This window comes from Phyllobates terribilis, unplaced genomic scaffold (assembly GCF_046119375.1).
Source record: "Phyllobates terribilis strain yellow unplaced genomic scaffold, ASM4611937v1 Scaffold_500__1_contigs__length_1315687, whole genome shotgun sequence".
NCBI lineage: Eukaryota > Metazoa > Chordata > Amphibia > Anura > Dendrobatidae > Phyllobates > Phyllobates terribilis.
The window spans coordinates 1,223,393-1,248,721 of record NW_027363260.1 but is presented as its reverse complement, the minus strand read 5'-3'; the positions used below and the strand labels follow the sequence as shown (position 1 = coordinate 1,248,721).

At 44.8% G+C, this 25,329-nt stretch overlaps 1 protein-coding gene across 4 annotated transcripts in view; it reads left to right on the top strand.

Moving 5' to 3' along the window:
• Positions 1 to 25,329, top strand: part of LOC141230949 (uncharacterized) — a 45,253-nt gene that overhangs the window by 3,358 nt on the left and 16,566 nt on the right. For 2 of the 4 annotated variants that reach the window (XM_073667648.1, XM_073667643.1), the window contains exon 1: positions 9,036 to 9,120. The exons of 1 other annotated variant lie outside the window; for it this stretch is intronic. The gene's annotated coding sequence lies outside the window, so the exon portion shown is untranslated. Of the gene's footprint in view, positions 1 to 9,035; positions 9,121 to 25,329 lie in introns of those variants that run through there. One more of the 4 variants, XM_073667646.1, reaches the window with a different exon arrangement.

Sequence of the window (25,329 nt, the reverse complement as noted above, 5' to 3'; positions counted from 1 at the left end):
ACCAAAGAGTCTTTTAAACTTTTACCCCGCCTTGCTGTCATTAATGGTCTCTCAGGTAAGATTTGATTAAGTGTCGGTTCCGTTTTTAATATGGGCCAGTGTCTAGATAAGATCTCACGTATTTCCCACCACCGGTTATTATAGGTAGAAATAAATCTAATGGGAGAGTCTCTCTCCTCCTGTTTCTTTGTTGTATTTACTAGGAGGGAGACTCGTGGAGTCCTCCTTGCACGTCTATAGCCCCTTTTGATACTTCGTGCACTGTATCCACGGTCCCGAAATCTATGGTTAAGGTCCCGAGCCTGAGCCTCAAAAGCCACCTCTGAAGAGCAAATGCGTTTCATTCTTAGATATTGTCCTACAGGGATGGCTCGGATGGTAGATGAAGTATGTGCTGAAGTAGCATGCAACAAAGAATTGACCGATGTCTCCTTACGGAAGACATCGGTCTCCATCCTGCCATCCTGCTGGACAATAATCTTAATGTCCAAGAATTCAATTTCACTCCGATTGTGCTTATATGTAAGTTTGATGTTCCGATCATTATGATTTAAGGAGGAGATAAACTCATGTAGCTCAGGCTCGGGACCCTGCCAAATAGAAAAAATATCATCAATATATCTATACCAGCACTGCGCATGGGAGGCGGCGCCCACCCCATCCTCGAAAATCTCCCTCTCCCAAAAGCCGAGGAAGAGATTAGCGTACGATGGGGCACACGCCGCGCCCATCGCAGTGCCGCGTTTCTGAAGAAAAAACCTATCTTTAAAAATGAAAAAATTATGAGTCAATATAAATTGTAGTAATTCCATCAACAGTGCACGAAGTGGGGCATTTAAATCACTAGACTCCAGGAAGAACTCAACGGCTCGTAAGCCATCCTCATGACCTATGCTCGTATAAAGTGACTCCACATCAATAGCCACCAGGGTCATATCCGTATCCAAATGCAAACCCTCTATTTTCCTCAGGACGTCACAAGTGTCCCTGACATAGGAGGGCAGCGTCTCCACCAGTGGATGAAGATAATGTTCAATGAACTTACAAACTGGATCACACAGCCCTCCAATGCCAGAGACAATGGGACGCCCTGGGGGGTCCGTAAGGTTCTTATGGACCTTAGGTAGCAAATAAAATGTTGGGGTCACTGGAAATTTAGTGCGTAGGCCATCAAAGATCTTTTTAGGAATAATACCCTGCTCATAAGCTCGTTCCAGAATATCAAGAAGTTCAGCCATAAAGGTTGTTAATGGATTATTAGATAGAGAGATATAGGAGGCTCTGTCCCGAAGTTGTCTGAAAGCCTCCTTCTCATATTTCGCGACTGGCCAGATCACAACGTTCCCTCCCTTGTCTGCCGGTTTAAATACCACGTCTCTCATAGATTGGAGTTCTCTGAGTGCTTTTCTCTGTTCTAATGTGAGGTTGTCATTCCTCAAGTTTCCAGAGAGTTTTCTCAGGTCATTACTCACCATTTTATTAAAAATTTCAATCTGGGGACAAAGAGAGAAGGGAGGGAAAGTGGTAGATCTGGCTAGGGCAGTGGTGGGAAAAGTACCTGAGGAGGCCGGAGTACTCTCTCTCTCCAATTCTTCCAATATGGATAAAGCCTCTCTCTCTTGAGTCGTATCCAGTAACTGACATGTTGGTTTGGTATGTAATTTGCGTAATAGCACCTTCCTGAGGAAAAGTTGTAAATCCTTTAGTGCTGAAAAAAAGTTATAATTATTAGTCGGAACAAAGGTTAAACCCAATGACAGTACTTCATTTTGGCTTTCTCAGAGGGTATGAGCAGAGAGATTAATTACCTCTAAATTGTTAGTTCTCAATTTTTTCTCCAAAGATTGTGGGGGGGTTATTTTCCTTTTAGAGTTATGTTTCCCCTTCCACTGACCATGGTGCGCACTGCTGCTCCCAGCCTGCATTCCCTTTGGTGCTTCTTCCTCCATAGATGATAGGGAGGAGATTGAGTTCCACCGATTCCCCGGCCTTGTCTTATTGTGGGTTTTTCTACCTCTCCATCTGTAGACCTGTTTTTGTTTAAAGTCTGCAAGATCTCTTTGGTACTCCTTAGTTTTGGAAGCCACTATGTCTTTTTCCCATTTCACAAATTCCCTATCAAGATCCTGATTAAATTGATTTAGGGCCTCAGGGGTTAACTTAGTGGATAATGAGTCCTGGAGTTGAGTAATCTCCAACTCAATGCCATGTAAGGACTGTTCATTAGATCTAATTAAAAGCTCCATGTGCCCCTTAGAACAGGTAGATGAGATGCCCACGGCCCCGACAGGAAATGGCCGGATATGACGCGTCTCGGGGGGGCGTTAACTCTCGCACGCGCCGCATACACCGGCATTGACACCGGTATCCTAATTATCCTGGGCATTTAAAAATGGCGATCCACACGCTCTATCACAGCCTCCAGAAGAAGCAACACGCGAAACGCGTGTCGGGGCCTCAGTACGGCATAGGGGTTACTACACAGATGGGTGAGTCATTTAGGAGTTTGTATCATATAATTTGTATTAATTCTATGGCATATAACTTTATGGGATAGTCTATTATGTACAGCTTACACTATCCTTTATTTCATTTGAAGGAGGATGATGTTCCTTGCCACATATATTTATAATGTATGTTTTTCTCAGAATTAGCATAGTGTGGCTTACCTTTTTCATATGTTTGGACCTTGATATCCTACACATATAGATTTTGTTGCTGTGGACTGAGGACTTGCGATATATCTCTTTAGTGCCTGTCTCCATATATACTTTCTATATTTCCTTAATGACACCATCTGAACCCAGATCTATTTGCCAAACTGATTTCGTGTGATTCTTACCCCAGTGATCTATTTACTGTTTTAAGCAAATTGTGTGTGTCTCTCTTTTTATATTGCAATTTAATAAAATTTATATTTTAGTAATTTTTTTGTCTTGTGGGATTTATACTCCATTCATTTATAGGAGATGTGTCCAGTTGGGAGTATCCCTAGCATTTAAGATGCTATTAATGTTATACCATTCTGTTCGGTTCACTGTTCATGTCTGGTTAATTCTGTGTCTTTTCACAGCATCTGGGTCCGAACACATGGATCACAAAAAGCGTGAGCAGACCTGGCTCACCCAACTAAATAAGGTCTTTGGGGAGGAATCCACTGTGATTTTAAATACAAGGGAGAGTGATGATTTGATATTTAAACTAAAAGACCTACATAATAAAAAGATCCGCCTTTGGTGGAATAAGGCCTTCTTGGAACGTTACATTGTTAAAGGACTGATCCCTAGGGGTCTTCGTGTTCAGGTTTTTCCGGCATTTGAGTTTCAAGATGTCTCATTGGAACAACAATGGGAGGACATCTCATCTACCTGTTCTAAGGGGCACATGGAGCTTTTAATTAGATCTAATGAACAGTCCTTACATGGCATTGAGTTGGAGATTACTCAACTCCAGGACTCATTATCCACTAAGTTAACCCCTGAGGCCCTAAATCAATTTAATCAGGATCTTGATAGGGAATTTGTGAAATGGGAAAAAGACATAGTGGCTTCCAAAACTAAGAAGTACCAAAGAGATCTTGCAGACTTTAAACAAAAACAGGTCTACAGATGGAGAGGTAGAAAAACCCACAATAAGACAAGGCCGGGGAATCGGTGGAACTCAATCTCCTCCCTATCATCTATGGAGGAAGAAGCACCAAAGGGAATGCAGGCTGGGAGCAGCAGTGCGCACCATGGTCAGTGGAAGGGGAAACATAACTCTAAAAGGAAAATAACCCCCCCACAATCTTTGGAGAAAAAATTGAGAACTAACAATTTAGAGGTAATTAATCTCTCTGCTCATACCCTCTCAGAAAGCCAAAATGAAGTACTGTCATTGGGTTTAACCTTTGTTCCGACTAATAATTATAACTTTTTTTCAGCACTAAAGGATTTACAACTTTTCCTCAGGAAGGTGCTATTACGCAAATTACATACCAAACCAACATGTCAGTTACTGGATACGACTCAAGAGAGAGAGGCTTTATCCATATTGGAAGAATTGGAGAGAGAGAGTACTCCGGCCTCCTCAGGTACTTTTCCCACCACTGCCCTAGCCAGATCTACCACTTTCCCTCCCTTCTCTCTTTGTCCCCAGATTGAAATTTTTAATAAAATGGTGAGTAATGACCTGAGAAAACTCTCTGGAAACTTGAGGAATGACAACCTCACATTAGAACAGAGAAAAGCACTCAGAGAACTCCAATCTATGAGAGACGTGGTATTTAAACCGGCAGACAAGGGAGGGAACGTTGTGATCTGGCCAGTCGCGAAATATGAGAAGGAGGCTTTCAGACAACTTCGGGACAGAGCCTCCTATATCTCTCTATCTAATAATCCATTAACAACCTTTATGGCTGAACTTCTTGATATTCTGGAACGAGCTTATGAGCAGGGTATTATTCCTAAAAAGATCTTTGATGGCCTACGCACTAAATTTCCAGTGACCCCAACATTTTATTTGCTACCTAAGGTCCATAAGAACCTTACGGACCCCCCAGGGCGTCCCATTGTCTCTGGCATTGGAGGGCTGTGTGATCCAGTTTGTAAGTTCATTGAACATTATCTTCATCCACTGGTGGAGACGCTGCCCTCCTATGTCAGGGACACTTGTGACGTCCTGAGGAAAATAGAGGGTTTGCATTTGGATACGGATATGACCCTGGTGGCTATTGATGTGGAGTCACTTTATACGAGCATAGGTCATGAGGATGGCTTACGAGCCGTTGAGTTCTTCCTGGAGTCTAGTGATTTAAATGCCCCACTTCGTGCACTGTTGATGGAATTACTACAATTTATATTGACTCATAATTTTTTCATTTTTAAAGATAGGTTTTTTCTTCAGAAACGCGGCACTGCGATGGGCGCGGCGTGTGCCCCATCGTACGCTAATCTCTTCCTCGGCTTTTGGGAGAGGGAGATTTTCGAGGATGGGGTGGGCGCCGCCTCCCATGCGCAGTGCTGGTATAGATATATTGATGATATTTTTTCTATTTGGCAGGGTCCCGAGCCTGAGCTACATGAGTTTATCTCCTCCTTAAATCATAATGATCGGAACATCAAACTTACATATAAGCACAATCGGAGTGAAATTGAATTCTTGGACATTAAGATTATTGTCCAGCAGGATGGCAGGATGGAGACCGATGTCTTCCGTAAGGAGACATCGGTCAATTCTTTGTTGCATGCTACTTCAGCACATACTTCATCTACCATCCGAGCCATCCCTGTAGGACAATATCTAAGAATGAAACGCATTTGCTCTTCAGAGGTGGCTTTTGAGGCTCAGGCTCGGGACCTTAACCATAGATTTCGGGACCGTGGATACAGTGCACGAAGTATCAAAAGGGGCTATAGACGTGCAAGGAGGACTCCACGAGTCTCCCTCCTAGTAAATACAACAAAGAAACAGGAGGAGAGAGACTCTCCCATTAGATTTATTTCTACCTATAATAACCGGTGGTGGGAAATACGTGAGATCTTATCTAGACACTGGCCCATATTAAAAACGGAACCGACACTTAATCAAATCTTACCTGAGAGACCATTAATGACAGCAAGGCGGGGTAAAAGTTTAAAAGACTCTTTGGTAAGAAGCCACTATGTCGCCCCTTCAACTACTTTGTTTGGAGTTGGAAAACCAAAGTGGGGTTGCTATCCGTGTGGTTCCTGCTTGGCTTGCAGGAATATAGAGAGGGCCATGACATTTTCATCCACGGATGGCGCACGGAACTTTAAGATTACCCGTCATATTTCCTGTAGCTCCACGCATATTATTTATATGGCCCAATGTTCCTGCAATTTGAGTTATGTGGGGCTTACATCTAGGGAATTTCGGGTTCGAGTGAGAGAACACATGCGAGCCATACTGGCGGCACGTGAGGTCTCTGATTTAACGTTACTGAAGACTGTCCCGCGGCACTTCAAGCTGCGCCACAATTGTGACCCCTCTTGCCTCAAATTTAGAGGCATTGATCAGATACACCTCGGTAGTTGGGGTGGGGATCGCAAGCGCATTTTGGCGCAGCTGGAGTGCCGCTGGATAGCTGTCCTGGATACTGTGACCCCTAGGGGTCTCAATGAGCTCAATAGTTTTGCTCCTTATTTGTAGATTGATCTTTTTTTTTGTCATCTTTTTTGTTTTCTTCTCTCTCCCTTTTTTATGTGTGGATTTTAAATTATTATTTGTTTCATTGTTTTTTTTTTTTAGTATATTTGCTTTTTGGGTACATACTCGGACCATAATTGGACTGATTTCAACTTTATCTGGACATATTCCTTTTAATATGGACGAAATGAATCCCCTACATGTCAAATCCTGGATACCATCAATATATTATGATCTACACTAAAAAGTCCCATTGAAGATACAGAAGATATATATATTTGTATTTAATTAATTTTTTGGATTATGAGATGTGGGTATTAGAATATTATGGATGGATAACTTATGATGGCTATTTTCATTTCCGTATGTCTTGATGGTATACACAATGGGTGTTCACGTTGTGCGATATATACTGTCACCGAGTGCATAGCCTGTATGTATTATTATACTTGCCCAGTTGCTATTCCCTTCCTACGTTGTCTACTGCTGAGCTGCGCGTGCGCAGGCCCGCCCCGGCCCGTCGCGTCATTAAGGCTTCCGTATGATGGGGAGGTGGGCCTTTGACGTCACTGGAACGCATTGTTCCGGCCCACGGCCCCGACAGGAAATGGCCGGATATGACGCGTCTCGGGGGGGCGTTAACTCTCGCACGCGCCGCATACACCGGCATTGACGCCGGTATCCTAATTATCCTGGGCATTTAAAAATGGCGATCCACACGCTCTATCACAGCCTCCAGAAGAAGCAACACGCGAAACGCGTGTCGGGGCCTCAGTACGGCATAGGGGTTACTACACAGATGGGTGAGTCATTTAGGAGTTTGTATCATATAATTTGTATTAATTCTATGGCATATAACTTTATGGGATAGTCTATTATGTACAGCTTACACTATCCTTTATTTCATTTGAAGGAGGATGATGTTCCTTGCCACATATATTTATAATGTATGTTTTTCTCAGAATTAGCATAGTGTGGCTTACCTTTTTCATATGTTTGGACCTTGATATCCTACACATATAGATTTTGTTGCTGTGGACTGAGGACTTGCGATATATCTCTTTAGTGCCTGTCTCCATATATACTTTCTATATTTCCTTAATGACACCATCTGAACCCAGATCTATTTGCCAAACTGATTTCGTGTGATTCTTACCCCAGGGATCTATTTACTGTTTTAAGCAAATTGTGTGTGTCTCTCTTTTTATATTGCAATTTAATAAAATTTATATTTTAGTAATTTTTTTGTCTTGTGGGATTTATACTCCATTCATTTATAGGAGATGTGTCCAGTTGGGAGTATCCCTAGCATTTAAGATGCTATTAATGTTATACCATTCTGTTCGGTTCACTGTTCATGTTCATGTCTGGTTAATTCTGTGTCTTTTCACAGCATCTGGGTCCGAACACATGGATCACAAAAAGCGTGAGCAGACCTGGCTCACCCAACTAAATAAGGTCTTTGGGGAGGAATCCACTGTGATTTTAAATACAAGGGAGAGTGATGATTTGATATTTAAACTAAAAGACCTACATAATAAAAAGATCCGCCTTTGGTGGAATAAGGCCTTCTTGGAACGTTACATTGTTAAAGGACTGATCCCTAGGGGTCTTCGTGTTCAGGTTTTTCCGGCATTTGAGTTTCAAGATGTCTCATTGGAACAACAATGGGAGGACATCTCATCTACCTGTTCTAAGGGGCACATGGAGCTTTTAGGAGATGTGTCCAGTTGGGAGTATCCCTAGCATTTAAGATGCTATTAATGTTATACCATTCTGTTCGGTTCACTGTTCATGAAAGGAAGAGGGGAGTGTAATATAATGTAATTTATTCACTGACCAGTGAGTGGCCTGCCCCCAAGGAGGAAGAGCTACACCCCAACACCAGAGAGGTGAGTATAAATAGAACCGTAGTGACAGGACAGTCCTGCAGAATACGGGACGGTTGGGAGCTATGCGTACACACTCTGTGCTCCTCGTACACACGGCTCTGCTCCGTAAACCTCGTACACATGTGGCTCCGCTCCGTACACCTCGTACACACGCGGCTCTGCTCCGTACACCTCGTACACACGCGGCTCCGCTCCGTACACCTCGTACACACGCGGCTCTGCTCCGTACACCTCGTACACACGCGGCTCTGCTCCGTACACCTCGTACACACGCGGCTCTGCTCCGTACACCTCGTACACGCGCGGCTCTGCTCCGTACACCTCGTACACACGCGGCTCCGCTCCGTACATCTCGGACACACGCGGCTCTGCTCTGTACACCTCGGACACACGCGGCTCTGCTCCGTACACCTCGGACACACGCGGCTCTGCTCCGTACACCTCGGACACACGCGGCTCCGCTCCGTACACCTCGTACACACGCGGCTCTGCTCCGTACACCTCGTACACACGCGGCTCCGCTCCGTACACCTCGCACACACGCGGCTCCGCTCCGTACACCTCGTACACACACGGCTCTGCTCCGTACACCTCGTACACACGCGGCTCTGCTCCGTACACCTTGGACACACGCGGCTCCGCTCCGTACACCTCGCACACACGCGGCTCCGCTCCGTACACCTCGTACACACACGGCTCTGCTCCGTACACCTCGTACACACGCGGCTCTGCTCCGTACACCTCGTACACACGCGGCTCTGCTCCGTACACCTCGTACACACGCGGCTCTGCTCCGTACACCTCGTACACACGCGGCTCTGCTCCGTACACCTCGTACACACGCGGCTCTGCTCCGTACATCTCGTACACACGCGGCTCTGCTACATCCACACTGTAAACCCCTCCTGACCCCACACATAAACTTCAGCTCATCCAGCACCATGACAACCAGCACAGCAGAGTCCTGCATCCACTGAGGCCCCTGATCATGTGACCTCTGACTCCTCCCCTCCTGTGACCTCATCACAGCTCCTGTGCGCACAGAGCAGCCATATATGTGGTGGCGGCTCTGCAGGTGGAGGTATGTGGAGACCCCATTACTGGGCGCAGGGGGCATTAACCCCTTCAGCACGGAGACTTTTTTGGGGTCTTGTGTTGCCCCTTTATAAGAATCATAAGGGTTTTGTTCTGTTTCCTGTAATAGATACATACGACCCAACTATGGAGACAGGAAGGGAGGAAACGTATTGCTCTCATAGTACAGGACCCCTTTACTGCCCCACAGTGTAATGCCCCCATTATGCCCCTTATGCAGGATGTATGATGCCCCCACACAGTGTAATGCCCCCATTATGCCCCTTATGCAGGATGTATGATGCCCCCACACAGTGTAATGCCCCCATTATGCCCCTTATGCAGTATGTATGATGCCCCCACAGTGTAATGCCCCCATTATGCCCCTTATGCAGGATGTATGTATGATGCCCCCCACAGTGTAATGCCCCCATTATGCCCCTTATGCAGTATGTAAGATGCCCCCACACAGTGTAATGCCCCTTATGCAGGATGTATGTATGATCCCCCCACACAGTGTAATGCCCCCATTATGCCCCTTATGCATGATTTATGATGCCCCCACACAGTGTAATGCCCCTTATGCAGGATGTATGATGCCCCCACACAGTGTAATGCCCCCATTATGCCCCTTATGCAGGAGGTATGTATGATGCCCCCACACAGTGTAATGCCCCCATTATGCCCCTTATGCAGGAGGTATGTATGATGCCCCCCACAGTGTAATGCCCCATTATGCCCCTTATGCAGTATGTATGATGCCCCCCACACAGTGTAATGCCCCTTATGCAGGATGTATGATGCCCCCACACAGTGTAATGCCCCATTATGCCCCTTATGCAGTATGTATGATGCTCCCACACAGTGTAATGCCCCCATTATGTCCCTTATGCAGGATGTATGATGCCCCCACACAGTGTAATGCCCCCATTATGTCCCTTATGCAGGATGTATGATGCCCCCACACAGTGTAATGCCCCCATTATGCCCCTTATGCAGGATGTATGATGCCCCCACACACTATACGCCCCCATTATGCCCCTTATGCAGGATGTATGATGCCCCCACACAGTGTAATGCCCCCATTATGCCCCTTATGCAGAATGTATGATGCCCCCACACAGTGTAATGCCCCCATTATGCCCCTTATGCAGGATGTATGATGCCCCCACACAGTGTTATGCCCCTTATACAGTATGTATGATGCCCCCACACAGTGTAATGCCCCCATTATGCCCCTTATGCAGGATGTATGATGCCCCCCACAGTGTAATGCCCCCATTATGCCCCTTATGCAGTATGTATGATGCCCCCACACAGTGTAATGTTCCCCCAGTACCACCTGAGGTTTTACAGTTGGAATAATCCTTCTGGAATTGGTTTTCCCTTTGCCTGCTCCCCTACATGTAGACCCTCGAGCATGTATACATGCATGTAGGGGAGCAGGCCTTACTAGATATCGAGGCTTTGTACAGTAATATACCGCATGAGGATGGTATCAGAGGAGCAAGACGTTTCTTGAAATTGTGATCAATAGAGTGTAGCAGACATAATGACTTCATGGAGGATCTTCTAAAATTGACTCTTACTCATAACTTCTTTCTTTTTGACAGGAAATACTTCCACCAGCTCAGGGGTACTGCGATGGGGAGCCCTTGTGCCCCGTCGTATGCTAAATTATTCCTGGACTGGTGGGAGGAATCCACAATATTCAGGGATGATCATAAGTGATGGCAGCCATATATTGGGGTATGGTATAGATATATTGACAACATTTTTATCATCTGGTCAGGGACGAGTGAACAATTTATTGAATTTGTCAGAGAACTCATCAATAGAGTCGGCCTGAGATTTACATTGGAGGTTAATTATAACCCTTTGCCTTTCCTGGATGTACTAATGAAGAAAAAACTGGATGGGACCCTAGGGACACTCATCTACCATAAACCTTCAAGCATTAATGGTCTATTTATGGTCTATGAAAGTGGGATAGCCACCACTCCCTCCTCCTAAAAAAAGGAATTCCCAAGAGCCAATTTTTATTGTTGAGAAGGAACTGTTCTAATGTCACAGATTTTAATATACAGGCAATAGACATGAACACCAGATTCAGGGAAAAGGGTATTCCTCATGATAGTTTGCAGAAAAGCGGGAGAGACAGACACTCCTCCATACCTAACCAAGACACCAAGAAAAAGATGGCATAACACGAGTAATAGGAAGTTATGACAATAAGAGTGACCACTTCTTTAATATCCTCAGAAAACACTGGGATATACTTGCGGCCGACCCAGACCTGAGGGTGCTGTGGGATCTACTCCCACAATAACTTCCAGAAAGGGTCAGTACAATTAGGGGCCGTTTAGTGAATAGTTTCTACTAAAAACCTGCACTCAAGTGGACTTGGCTGGATAGAAGAGTCTGCGGTTTCTTTAGATGTGGAGAATGTTGCACATGTAATTGCATGAGACCATGTAAATCTTTCTTGAATTTCTCCATGGGTAATACCTTTTTTAAGGGATTATTGCAACTGTAAAACTTCAGGACTTATATATATGGCCACATGCACCTGCCCCCTAGATTATGTAGGCACGACTTAGAGGGAGTCTGGAAGGAGAGTGGGGGAGCATTTGGTCGATATATATGCAATGGTTGGGACACCTCATTAGCGAGACACCTGAACAGTATACATCGAGGTGAAACCGGAGACCTTCTTTTGTATCATTGAGGTGTTTAAGCCCAATTTGAGAGGTAGTGATCACAACAGATGTATCCTCAAAAAAGGAAAATGAGTGGATTTCCATACTGAATCCAATAGCCCCTAAGGGACTCAATAAGCAAAATTTCCTATGCCTGTTTTGTATGAATACAGTTCCATTCTGGATTACATTTTTGGATTTTATACTCTACCCATTGCTACTCAGTTCCCTGTGAATGGGGTTCACATATAGTTGTACTTCATCGAGATATCTGAGCTAGTGATGGGCGAGCCCTAAAATGCTCGGGTGCCCGATGCTCGGGTCAAGCACATTGGAATGCTCAGGTGCCCGACCTGAGCAACGAGCCCAATGTACACTGTGCAGAATTATTAGGCAAGTTGTATTTTAGAGGATTATTTTTATTATTGATCAACAACTATGTTCTCAATCAACCGAAAAGACTCATAAATATCCAAGCTTAATATTTTTGGAAGTTGGAGTGTTTTTTTTTTAGATTTAGCTATTTTAGGAGGATATCTGTTTATGCAGGTAACTATTAGGCTATGTGCCCACGATGTAGAAATGAAGTAGAAAATTTCTGCAGCATTTCTGCATCTCCCTGGCTGAAAAAACGCATGCAGATTGACGAGCGCTTTCCAGGCGATAGCATCACTTGGAAAGTGCTTGACAACTAGGTCACACTGTATAAATCCATGCAAATAGCATGGATTTATACAGTGTGAACCGTAAAAATTAAAACAAATAAAACTATACTCACCCCCGAGGCCCCGGCGTGGCTGCAGCGCTCGTTCCTGTCTGCTTCCTGGATGCCGGCATATCGCGAGACAGAGCGGTGAAGGACCTGCGGTCACATGACTGTGACGTCACCGCAGGTCCTTCAGCGATGTCGGCATTCAGAGAGAAGCCTTCGGAAAGGTGAGTATAAACTTTATTTGTTATTTTATTCCTTTTTCACAGGTACAATGGTACCCAGGTCTGGATGAGAGTCATCTCTCCTCCAGAACTGGGTACCATCCGCACATAGAGACGCATAGAAGCCGCTTGTACAAATGTACAGTCGCGTTTTCTATGTGTCTCAATGCAAGTCAATGGCGGGAGTTCCGCTGCGCTTCCGCAAAATTAAATGACATGCTGCGGATTTTTGAACGCAGCATAAACGCTGCGGAAAAATCCGCAGCATGTGCATAGAACATGCGGAATCCCCTTGGGGACCATGGGGTGCGGATTACCTAGCGTTTCACAAGCATTTATGCTGCGGAAATTCCGCAGCATAAACGCTTGAAAAACGCTATGTGGGCACCCAGCCTTACTGTGCAGAATTATTAGGCAACTTAATAAAAACCAAATATAATCCCATCTCACTTGTTTATTTTCACCAGGTAAACCAATATCAGTGCACAAAATTTAGAAATAAACATTTCTGACATGCAAAAACAAAAGCCAAAAAAATTAGTGATCAATATAGCAACCTTTCTTTATGATGACACTCAACAGCCTTCCTTTCATAGATTCTGTCAGTTGCTTGATCTGTTTTCGATCAACATTGCGTGCAGCAGTCACCACAGCCTCCCAGACACTGTTCCGAGAGGTGTACTGTTTTCCCTTCCTGTAGGTCTCACATTTTATGATGGACCACAGGTTCTCTATGGCGTTCAGATCAGGTGAACAAGGCAGCCATGTCATTATTTTTTCTTCTTTTAGACCTTTACTGGCCAGCCACGCTGTGGAGTAGTTGGATGCATGTGATGGAGCATTGTCCTGCATGAAAATAATGTTTTTCCTGAACGATACCGACTTCTTACTTACCACTGCTTGAAGAAGTTGTCTTCCAGAAACTGGCAGTAGGTCTGGGAGTTGAGCTTCACTCCATCCTCAACCCTAAAAGGTCCCACAAGTTCATCTTTGATGATACCAGCCCATACCAGTACCCCACCTCCACCTTGCTGGCGTCTGAGTCGGAGTGGAGCTCTCTGCCCTTTATTGATCCAGGCTCTGGCCCATCAAGAGTCACTCTCATTTCATCAGTCCATAAAACCTTTGAAAAATCAGTCTTAAGATATTTCTTGACCCATTCTTGACGTTTTATCTTATGTTTCTTGTTCAAAGGTGGTCGTTTTTCAGCCTTCCTTACCTTGGCCATGTCCCTGAGTATCGCACACCTTGTGCTTTTTGATACTCCAGTAACGTTGCAGCTCTGAAATATGGCAAAACTGGTGGCGAATGGCATCTTGGCAGCTTCACGCTTGATTTTCCTCAATTCATGGACAGTTATTTTGCGCCTTTTTTGGCAACACGCTTCTTGCGACCCTGTTGGCTATTTGCCATGAAACGCTTGATTGTTCTCTGATCACGCTTCAAAAGTTTGGAAATTTCAAGACTACTGCATCCCTCTGCAAGACATCTCACAATTTTGGACTTTTCAGAGCCCGTCAAATCTCTCTTCTGACCCATTTTGCCAACGGAAAGGAAGTTAACTAATAATTAAGCACACCTTATATAGAGTGTTGATGTCATTAGTCAACACCCCTCCTCATTACAGAGATGCTCATCACCAGATTTACTTAATTGGTAGTTGGCTCTCAAGCCTATGCAGCTTAGAGTAGGACAACATGTATAAAAAGTATCATGTGATCAAAATACTCATTTGCCTAATAATTCTGCACGCGGTGTAAGTCTATGGGAAACTCGAGCTTTTTTCCAGTGTCTCCCCAAGAGGGACTAAAAATTGCCCAAATCGATGGGAACAGTGCTCAAATGGCATGGGAAGACCCCTGGAAGCATTTCTGACACCCAGGTCACTGCTGTCAACAATGTTGTCAGAGTTATTACGCCACTTTTACGGACTCACAATAAAACATACAAAAACAAAATGGATTTTCCTGGGATTTATGTTAATGAACATCCTTTCCAGGGTAATGACTTGTATATAAGGCAAAATAAATAACCAAAACCAAAAATACTCCTCCACCTTATAGGCTATCTTCACACGTAGTGCTTTTGAATCGTGACAAATGCTTTCACCAGGAAATGTCATTTTAACATTTTACAACCTTATCTGGCCATGTGGTGTGTGAGACATGATCAGACACATCCTGTTTCATTTATGAAGGAGGGACTCTGAAAGTCACAAAGCCTATTTTTATAGGGCCATCAGGCGACCTTTACTATTCTTAAAGGGCCAGCAATCGGCCCTCACTATTCTTAGAGAACCATTAGCCGGCTATGCTTTGTTGTTCCCATTACTAAAGAGTGGGTCTCCTATACTGTTATTGCATATGCAGTGAGTGGCAGGGCTGCCCAAAATTTGGACGCACCCCAATATCCCTTTGAAAATTTGGACGCACCCCAATACCCCTTTGAAGAGACTTAGAGGAGGGCCTCCTGAAAACAATGCTCCCATTATTAGAAAGTTGGTCTCCCATTGTGTTTGCCTATGCAGTGAATGCAAGGGTTTCCAAAAATTTGGAGGCACTTCAATGCCCCTTGGAAGAGACATGGAGGTCAGAGGACCTCCTGAAAACAATGCTCCCATTATTAGAAAGTGAGTCTTCCCTTGTTTTTGCCCATGCAGTGAATGCAAGGGTTGCCAAAAATTTGGAGGCACTCCAATGCCCCTTGGAAGAGATGTGGAGGTCAGAGGGCCTCCTGAAAACAATGATCCCATTATTAGGAAGTGGGTCTTCCATTGCGTTTGCCTATGCAGTGAATGCAAGGGTTGCCAAAAATTTGGAGGCACTCCAATGCCCTTTGGAAGAGATGTGGAGGAGGGCCTCATAAAAAAATGTTACCATTAGAAAGGAGCAGGTCTCCTATACTTGTAATGCCCATGTACTAAGTGTATGGGCTGACAAACATTTATCCCTGGGGGGTTTACATGAACATACTGTATAAAAAATTTTTTTTACGGGCATCATAAACACCCTTCAAAAAAAATTATGTGGGTGTTGCATCATGGACCACGCTCACCCTGGTAATATGTTGGTGGAGGATGAGGATAAGGAGGAGGACAAGAGCAAATAGCCCAAATCAGGAAGCGTATACCCATGTGTGGGTGTGAAGAGGTGCATAGGAATGCATCTCCCAAAAAAGACACTGGATTTGAGTTTATGTTACGCTGCTATCATTCGGTGGTGTTGAGAAGTCTGGCCCAATCCAGCCCTTGTTCATTTTTATAAGAGTCAGCCTGTCAGCATTTTCAGTTGTCAGGCGGATGCGCTTATCAGTTATAATTCCACCAGAGGCACTAAAAACCCTCTCAGATAAAATGCTACAGTGGTGGCCAAAAGTATTGGCACCCCTGCAATTCTGTCAGATAATACTCAGCTTCTTCCTGAAAATGATTGCAATCACATTCTTTGGTATTATTATCTTCATTTAATTTGTCTTCAATGAAAAAACACAAAAAGAATTGTCCTAAAGCCAAATTGGATACAATTCCACACCAAACCTAAAAAAGGGGTGGACAAAAGTATTGGCACTGTTTGAAAAATCATGTGATGCTTCTCTAATTCATGTAATTAACAGCACCTGTAACTTACCTGTGGCACCTAACAGGTGTTGGCCATAACTAAATCACACTTGCAGCCAGTTAACATGGATTAAAGTTGACTCAACCTCTGTCCTGTGTCCTTGTGTGTACCACATTGAGCATGGAGAAAAGAAAGAAGACCAAAGAACTGTCTGAGGACTTGAGAAACCAAATTGTGAGGAAGCATGAGCAATCTCAAGTCTACAAGTCCATCTCCAAAGACCTGAATGTTCCTGTGTCTTCCGTGTGCAGTGTCATCAAGAAGTTTAAAGCCCATGGCACTGTGGCTAACCTCCCTAGATGTGGACGGAAAAGAAAAATTGACGAGAAATTTCAACGCAAGATTGTGCGGATGGTGGATAAAGAACCTCGACTAACATCCAAACAAGTTCAAGCTGCCCTGCAGTCCGAGGGTACAACAGTGTCAACCCGTACTATCCGTCGGCATCTGATTGAAAAGGGACTGTATGGTAGGATACCCAGGAAGACCCCACTTCTTACCCCGAGACATAAAAAAAGCCAGGCTGGAGTTTGCCAAAACTTACCTGAGAAAGCCTAAAATGTTTTGGAAGAATTTTCTCTGGTCAGATGAGACAAAAGTAGAGCTTTTTGGCAAAAAGAATCAACATAGAGTGTACAGGAAAAAATAAGAGGCATTCAAAGAAAAGAACACGGTCCCTAACAGTCAAAAATGGCGGAGGTTCCCTGATGTTTTGTGGTTGCTTAGCTGTCTCTGGCACTGGACTGCTTGACCGTGTGCATGGCATTATGAATTCTGAAGACTACCAACATATTTTGCAGCATGTAGGGCCCAGTGTGAGAAAGCTGGGTCTCCCTCAGAGGTCATGGGTCTTCCAGCAGGACAATGACCCAAAACACACTTCCAAAAGCACTATAAAATGGTTTGAGAGAAAGCACTGGAGACTTCTAAGGTGGCCAGCAATGAGTCCAGACCTGAATCCCATAGAACACCTGTGGAGAGATCTCAAAATGGCAGTTTGGAGAAGGCACCCTTCAAATATCAGGGACCTGGAGCAGTTTGCCAAAGAAGAATGGTCTACAATTCCAGCAGAGCATTGTAAGAAACTCATTGATGGTTACCGGAAGCGGTTGTTCGCAGTTATTTTGGCTAAAGGTTGTGCAACCAAGTATTAGGCTGAGGGTGCCAATACTTTTGTCTGGCCCATTTTTGGAGTTTTGTGTGAAATGATCAATGATTTGATTTTTGCTTCATTCTCTTTTGTGTTTTTTCCTTGCAAGCAAATTAAATGAAGATAATAAGACCAAAGAATTTGTGATTGCAATCATTTTCAGGAAGAAACTGAGTATTATCTGACAGAATTGAAGGGGTGCCAATACTTTTGGCCACCACTGTAGCTCCAAGACGAAGAGAGCCATTTCATTTCACATATGCAGCTTGGATGCCAAATAATAATAAGGCACAGAGGAATCACAGAGGACGTTGGTACGGTCGGCAAGGTACTCCCTCAGCATCTTCCCAAACTTTGCACCCCTTGTGAAAGTACCCCGCGCCTCAGGGCCTGTGCGATGGGATGGGCTGAGAAAATTTTCCCAGAACTTTTACAGTGTTCCCCTGCCTCTGCTGGATTGGAGTTGTGTCTCTCTCACCTGTAGTCCTTGGTTGTCCAACGAACTGTGACCTCTGCCGTCATCGTTTTCAGATGGGAATTTTTTTAATAGTTCCGCAACAAGGGCCTTCTGGTACTGCCACATTTTTGTAGACCTGTCCGCCTCAGGAATAAGAGATATAAAGTTCTCCTTGTAGCGTGGGTCTGGAAGTGTCACCAACCAGTAATGACTGTCACACAAAATTTTGAGAACGCGAGGGTCATGGGAAAGGCAACGTAACATAAACTCAGCCATGCGTGCCAGACTGCTAACAGGCAAGACTTCCGTGTCCTCACCAAGAGGACGACTGACCATGCTCTCCACCTCCTCCTCCTCTCTGTCCTCAGGCCATCCACGCTGAACAGATGGTATTACAGTTGTGCAGGTAGTACCGTCTATAGCGCAGGAAACTAGCGCCTGTTCTTCCTCCTCCTACTCCTCTTCCTCATTGTCACCCAATCCACGTTGGGATGAGATGAGGCTGGGCTGTGTGTAATCACCATGTATGGTTCCTTGCTCCATCTCATTGTTCTCCACTTGCAATGCATCCTCTTTGATTGTGAGCAGAGAGCGTTTCAGAAGACAGAGAAGCAGGATGGTGATGCTAATTATGGCTTCATCACCGCTCACCATCTTGTTGGAGTCATCAAAGTTTTGGAGGATGGTACATATGTCTCACATCCATGTCCACTCCTGAGGTCTTATGTGTGGAGTCTGAACTAAATATAGACGGCCTTGTTGATGCTGGTTCTCAACAACTGCCCTCTTCTGCTCACAAATCCTTCCCAGCATCTGCACTGTGGGGACATCACACACCAGTCTGTGAGCCGGAAGCTGCAAACGCTGCTGAAACACGGCAAGGGCTGCGGAAGCTGTAGGTGACTTTCTAAAATGGGCACACCGGCGGCGTATTTTAAAAAGCTGATCCGGAAGCTCCGGGTAGGATTTGAGAAACCGCTGAACCACGAGGTTAAGCACATGGGCCAGGCATGGTACGTGTGTGAGTTTGCCTTGCCTCAGAGCCGCCACTAGGTTCCGGCCATTGTCACACACGACTATGCCTGGCTGTAGGTTCAGCGGTGTGAGCCAAAGATCTGCCTGCTCTTTCAGAGCGGTCCACAACTCAGCATTGTTTGTCACCTAAGCATATTCGCTTCAGCACAGCCTGTTGCCGCTTGGCCGAGGCAGTGCTTCCAGCTTGTGACTGATGTGGTCATTTCGGAAATGGAGGCTGAGATGCAGGAGCTGTAGACTGTGGGGGCAACCCTGATTGACCTAAAGGCCGCAATCTGAGGCGTCGGGAGGACGTGTTCCATCCCAAGGTCCGACTGGGTCCCGGCTTCCACTATGTTAACCCAGTGTGCCGTCAGCAAGATGTACCGTTCCCTGCCCACGAGCACTTGTCCATGTGTCCCTGGTTAGGAGGACTTTCACGGTAACTGCATTATTGAGGGCACGGCTAATGTTTTGGGACACGTGCTTGTGTAATGCGGGGACAGCACGCCGGGAGAAATAGTGGCGGCTGGGGAACTAGGGACGGCCACCGCCATCAGATTGCTGAATGCTTCTGTCTCCATGAGCCTAAAAGGCAACATTTCGAACGCAAACAGTCACGAAATGTGGGAATTTAGTAGAGTGGCCTGTGGGGCGTTGGCTGCGTATTTGCTCTTGCGTTTTAAGGACTGGGGTATGCACAACTGAACGCTGCGCTGGTACAAGGATGTGGACATGCTTCCTGACCCTGCTACTTGAGAGTGTGCAATTACAGGTGCAGGGCAGGAGGCATCTTAGCATGCACCATGGACAGGTGATTGGCTTGCATGCACAACAGTGGAAGAAGCGGTGGTGCCACCCGCAGACACTCTTCCTGGACCCTGGAGTTCGGCCCGCAAAGTCGGGTGCTTTGCTGCCATGTGCCTGATCATGGTGGCGGTGGTCAGGCTGGTAGTTTTGCCATCCCTGATGCTGATGCTGGCCTGGTAGGTGGTGCAAATGGCCTTTGTGTGGTTATCGGCAGAGTCTTTAAAAAACAACCAGACTCGGGAAGACCTAACAGTTGTACTGGCAACTTCCTTCGTGTTGGTGTTACGGTGAACGTTTGCCTGCCTTCTGTCTGCGGCCACCACACTACTTCTTCCTGCCTGTTGGCATGCTCTGCCTCCCTCCCCCTGTGTCCTGCTGTCCTCGCTCTTCCACTTCCGCACCCTGGTCCTCCTTTTGAATTTCTGGCAATTGTGTCTCCTCATCGTCCACCTCTTGTGACACTTGTCGCCTTCGTGTGACCGTGGCTGCTCAAATATTTGGGCATCGCTACATGTGATCTCCTCTTGCCCCTCTCAAGTGGACTGGGCAAGAGACCCGAATCTATAAATGGAAAAGTGAACAGCTCTTCGGAGTGTCCAAGTGTGGGATCTGTTGTCTCCAGGCACTCGGCATTATCTGCTATTCAACCAACAACCTTTTGACACTGCTCTGGGTTCAATAGTGGTGTGCTGTGGTCCCCTAGGCATTGGTACAGGAAGGACAGGCGAGAAGATATGGGTGTTTGTTGTGGCACAATTTCAGCTTGCCCACGGCCTCGGCCTCTGCATGCACCATCACCATTACGCCCAGTTCCCCGTCCCTTGCCACGCACCTTGCCCATTTTAAATGGAGGCCAATATCTTCCACACTCACTACAAATGGCTGAATTTGGAGCGAAGTTATATGTGATCTATGTGACGGAGAAACCACAGTTTTAAATACCTGGCCTGTAGGTAACTATTTTAAACAGCAAACCGGTGTCAAACACTTCGCTGACACACTGAAACAAATTTTTAATGGAGGCCAGAAATGGTAGTATTTTCTGAAAACGTATATATGATCCGTGTGACGGAGAAAATACAGTTTTAAATAGCTGGATTTTTAGCACTGTATTATTGAAAGGACCTGGCTGTATTCTGCAGTGCCAACAAGCAAATGTCGCAGAAAAACTGTGTTCTCTGGATTGCTTTTTAAGCAAATAATGAGGATTAAGATCCAAAAAAAAAGTATTCCTGGCCCCTGAGACCTGGGCCTTTGTATAGAAATATCTAACAGCAGCAGAAGGCAGAATTGGAATGGAGCCTCTTGTGCTATATGCACTGCAGTCTGCTATATACACTGCCTGCCTGCCTATGTACACTGCCTGCCTGATATCTCTGAAGATGGATTAGTCCTCACGACTGTTTGTTGAGATGCATATGTTTGGATCTGTTCTACCTACACTACCTAATAAACAAGCGAATCTCTCCCTAGCTCAGCAGTACCTCTCCCTACTCTGCCTGATTGCGGAGTAGACTGACGAGTACAGCGGCGCCAGGTCTGATATAGACCTGATGACGCTGTGCGGCCAGCCAATCACTGTAATGCCACAACCAACATGGCTGCGGCATTACAGTGAGTGATAAGCTATCCCTGCATGTTCATTGGCTCTGTAAAGAGAGCCAAACATGCAGGGAGGGGACCCGAGCATCCGCCCGAGCATCTCGCAAGTACTCAGCGAGCTCCAAGCATCTCGAGTACTGAGATGCTCGGGCGAGTACCGAGTACTTGCGAGTATGCTCGCTCATCACTAATCTGAGCTTCTATATCAGAATTGTGTTATCAGTTATTTCCCACATATACTATTTAGTAATTAACAAGTGTGGTGATCCTTTTGTGTCTCTAATTATGTATTAGTGGTCAAATTTGACCATTTAGGAATATACTATGGGCTATTGTAGATGGAAGTGACCCAAAGTGTACATATACTGTATATACAGTGTGGAAAATAAGTATTTGACATACTGACTATTTTGCCAGTTTTCCCACCTACAAAGAATGGAGAGGTCTCTAATATTTATTGTAGGTACACATCAACTGTGGAAGAATCTAAAAATAAAAAACTGAATATCACATTGTATGATTTTTAAATAATTAAATTACATTTTATTGCATGAAATAAGTAATTGATCATCTACCAACCTGCAAGAATTCTGGCTCTCACAGACCTGTTAATTTTTCCTTAAGAAGCCCTCCTACTCTTCTCTTCTTACCTATATTAATTGCTCCTTTGTTACATGTATAAAAGACACCTGTCCACACACTCAATCAATCAGACTCCAAACTCTCCCCCATGGCCAAGACCAAAGAGTTGTGTAAGGACACCAGGGACAAAATTGTAGACCTACACAAGGCTGAGATGGGCTACAGGACAATTTGCGAGCAGCTTGGTGAGAGGGCAACAATTGTTGGCACAATTATTAGTGATGCGCGAACGTGGTCGGATAAGGGGTTATCCAAGCATGCTTTGGTGCTAACTGAGTATCTTTGGCGTACTCTAAAAACATGTTCGCATTACCATGACTTCATGTCTCGTGGCTGTTAGACATCCAAAACATATGCAGGGATTGCCTGTTTGTTAGGCAATCCCTGTATGTGTTGTAGGTGTCTAACAGCCATGAGACATGCAGCCACGGCGAAACAAACATATTTTTTTAGCATGTAGATTATTTATTATCAGAAAATGGAACAAATACAAGATGACTGTCAATCTTCCTCAGCCTGAGGCTCCATGCTACATTTCGCCTCGTGCGGTAAGGATGATTCTGAGAAAGGTCTGGAATTCGTCCAGAACTACATGGTAGGACCTGGTCAATCATCTGAAGAGAGCTGGGAACACAGTAACAAACATTACCGTTAGTAACACACCATGATGTCATGGATTAAAATCCTGCAGGGCACCCAAGGTTCCCCTGCTCACACCAGCACATGTCCAGGCCTGTTTGAAGTTCGGCAGTGACCATCTGGATGATCCAGAGGAGGCATGGGAGAAGGTCATGTGTATCAGATGAGACCAAAATAGAACTTTTTGGAATCAACTCCCCTCGCCGTGTTTGGAAGAAGAAGGATGAGTACAACCCCAAGAATACCGTCGCAACTGTGAAGCATGGGGGGAAACATCATACTTTGCGGGTGCTTTTCGGCAAAGAGGATAGGAAGACTGCACCTTATTAAAGGGAGGATGGGGTCATGTATCTCGAGATTTTGCCCAACAACCTAATTCCCTCAGTAAGAGTATTGAAGATGGGTCGTAGCTGGGTCTTCCAGCATGACAATGACCTTAAATACACAGACAGGGCAACTAAGGAGTGGCTCCGTAAGAAGCATTTCAAAGTCCTGGACTGGCCTAGCCAGTCTCGAGACCTGAACCCAATAGAAAATCTTTGGAGGCAACTGAAAATGTTGTGCATCGACAGCCCCGAAACCAGAAAGATCTGGAGCAGATCTGTATGGAGGAGTGGGCCAAAATCCCTGCTGCAGTGTGTGCAAAGCTGGCCAAGAACTACAGGAAACGTCTAACCACTCTAATTGCCAACAAAGGTTTCTGTACCAAATGTTAATTTTGGTTTTTCTTTTCTATCAAATTCTTATTTCATGCAATAAAATGCAAATTAATTATGTAATAACCATACAATGTGATTTTCTGGATTTTTTTTCAAGATTCTGCCTCTCACAGTTGAAGTCTACCTGCGATAAAAATTACAGACCTCTCCATTCTTTGTAGGTGGGAAAGCTTGCAAAATCCGCAGAGTATCAAATACTTAATTTCCACTCTGTATGTATGTTGGTGTGTGTGTTGCCGTGGTAGCCCTTTCAAGAAGAGCTAATTTGGATTAAGATATATTATCTCTAAATCTGCCATTTTTGTTCAAATGAAATAAATACGATGCATTGGAGAAAGAAAATAACACACAGCCAGTGTCTGAGTGTATAATTCTTGTCTGCTCTCAGAGCACAAGCAACACGTATGGACAAATTCATAAATAAATGTGGTCTCCGACTGGGAAGGAGGTTACATCCATGCATGTAAAGGACATATGTATACAAAATAAAAGGACACCTGTGCCAGAAATTCATAACCCCATTGACATAGCTGAAGCATTTCGTTGCTGTTATAGCTCGCTGTATAATATTCATGGACAATACCACGACATGCCACCTAATATTCTTGAAACAAAATATGGACACTGCTTTTCCTTCCAGACAGACCCCTGAGCAGGATTTACTAGACAAATCTTTCACTGAACAAGAGATAGGGAATGATTTATTGGCCTCTCCTATCGGGAAGAGCCCTGGGCCAGATGGATTCAGTAATAGATTTTATAAGATATTTGTACCCATGTTATTACCATTTTAGCCGAAGAGCTCAATAATATCTCAGAAGACTCCCCTCCTTTGCCCCCAATCAGTTAAGAGTCATATAATGGTTTTTCTCAAAGCCTGGAAAAGAACCAAATGCCTGCCCTAATATTCATCCAATATCATTCATTAATGTAGATGTCAAAATATTCTCTAAAATAATTGCTCCATGGCTCTCCCACTACCTACCCTCAATTGTTAGCAGCGATCAGGTTGGCTGCATTAAAGGTAGAGAGGCTCGTGATAATACGGATAAAACATTGTTAATTTCACATACAAAAAAAAACCAGGGGATCCCAATGTGCCTTGTTTTTGTCAACACTGAAAAGGCGTTCAACAGAGTGCACTGGACTTTCTTGAAGAGCATATTGCCACAGATTGAGTTGAGCTCTTTCTTGTTATCTAAAATTCTATCCTTCACTGACCCTAAAGTGATAGGGTAACCGGCCTTCTATCTGACACATTTTCTATTAAAAAGGGGACGAGACAAGCGTGTCCCTTATCACCTCTGCTATACATATTGATGATGGAACATTTAGCTGTAGAATTACATAAAATTCCTGATATTAGTGGAGTTACTATAGGCTCACACAGCGTCGGACTGGAGTACATTGGGCCCACCAGAGAAAATCATTCTTGGGGCCCACTACGTAGCTACATAGAAATAAATATAAGACCTCCAATTGTGTGGTAACACGCTAATATCAGGGTATAATATAAGATAGTACACTTCTTATTGTTATAGAAAGAGATGGCGTCCACATTTTGGTGCAAACTCAATGATAAATGTCCCCTGATGTGTAATAACAGCTAAACCAATGTTTTATAGCACCAGCGTAGTGGATGGGATTTTATGACATCTCATCCATACGCTGAGAAAATCCAGAGCGTGAATTAACCGATGCTGCGGATATTCACCACCGACTTCATCCTTTGCAATACAAAAGGATCAAGTCAGGCTACATTCCCACAGAGTGAAGCCGCTGCGGCCCCGACACTGCAGTAGAGTCGCAGCACTTCCGCCCTCATTATGCTAATGAGCAGCGCCATTTTTTTTTTCTCCTGTGGACTTTCCTAATAGATGTTAGTCTATTGGGAAAGTCCACATGTGGACCCACAAGAGAAATTGACATGCTGC